This window comes from Melanerpes formicivorus, unplaced genomic scaffold, assembly GCF_026170545.1.
Source record: "Melanerpes formicivorus ecotype bairdi unplaced genomic scaffold, bMelFor1.0.p_v2 SCAF_8, whole genome shotgun sequence".
Lineage (NCBI taxonomy): Eukaryota > Metazoa > Chordata > Aves > Piciformes > Picidae > Melanerpes > Melanerpes formicivorus.
The window spans coordinates 14,937,243-14,938,298 of record NW_027142360.1 but is presented as its reverse complement, the minus strand read 5'-3'; positions in this window follow the sequence as shown (position 1 = coordinate 14,938,298).

The window sequence follows — 1,056 nt, the reverse complement described above, 5'->3', positions numbered from 1 at the left end:
GCTGCCTGCGCTGCTCCCTCCTTCCCCAGCAGAAGAGGCCCTGTTTCTGGGCGGGTTGCCTTGGTTGTGGCTGCCCCGCCAGCCCGGCCCCGCCCTGAAGGGCTGCGATCCTCCGGCGGCGGGGGAAGCCCCTGGTCGTCGGGAGGATGCGCTTCAGGAGCGCCCATCCTGCCTGCTGCCACTGATGTAGAGAGGCTGTGCCTCCGCGTCTCGTCACTTCTGGATGCGGGCAGGGTGGGTTGAATTCCCCTCGCTCCTGTGATTTTCTTTACTCATTTGTATTTCTTTCGTTTTGTAATGTAGCTGAGGGCCGTACTAGGGGTGCACACAGGTGGTTGGGGAACTGTTTTCCTTGATCAAAGCATAAAGGTAGGGCTTGGCAAGAAGTCCCCGCTGGCAGCAGAACACTACAGCCATGCTTGGAGGGAGGTGATCCCCACTGTATCAACGAAGAGGTCCTCCACCACCTGGAGGAGACCCGCTGTCCAGCTATTCTCGCAAAAGAGAGGTTGTTCACCAAGAGTGTAATGGCAAACATGCAGACAGAGCAGAGTACTTGATTTAAAGTTTGTGCAAAGATGGGTTTCAGGTGGTAGTGCCACAAAGCTAGCACAACGATGGCACAGTGCTTTGCAATACAATAATAAAATACAGTACAAATAATAATACGCAGTACAAATTACAGAGAAATTATATATAGTGGTTGTATGGTTTTACATCACATTGATCTTTGTATGTATGCTCCATTAATTACCTAATTATACTGTTAATTCAGATGGTTTTACACTTACATACAAATTCTCCTAGAGGTGTAGAGTTTTAGTATTAAAATCACCACAGGTTATGTAGAGGACACCTTGATGTCTTGCTCTTTGTCCAAATCTGTCTCTGATTTATGTAAAGAAGCCATAATGAGGCACCTGCAAAAGCTGATAGAATCTTGCTGTCTTCAGATGCTGCTCTTAGTTACTGTCTTGTTTGTGGTATCTTAACCTTCAAGGTCATTTTGTCCTTTAGCCTGAAGGGCCTTCCATTCTTGTTATCCCGGTTTCAAAC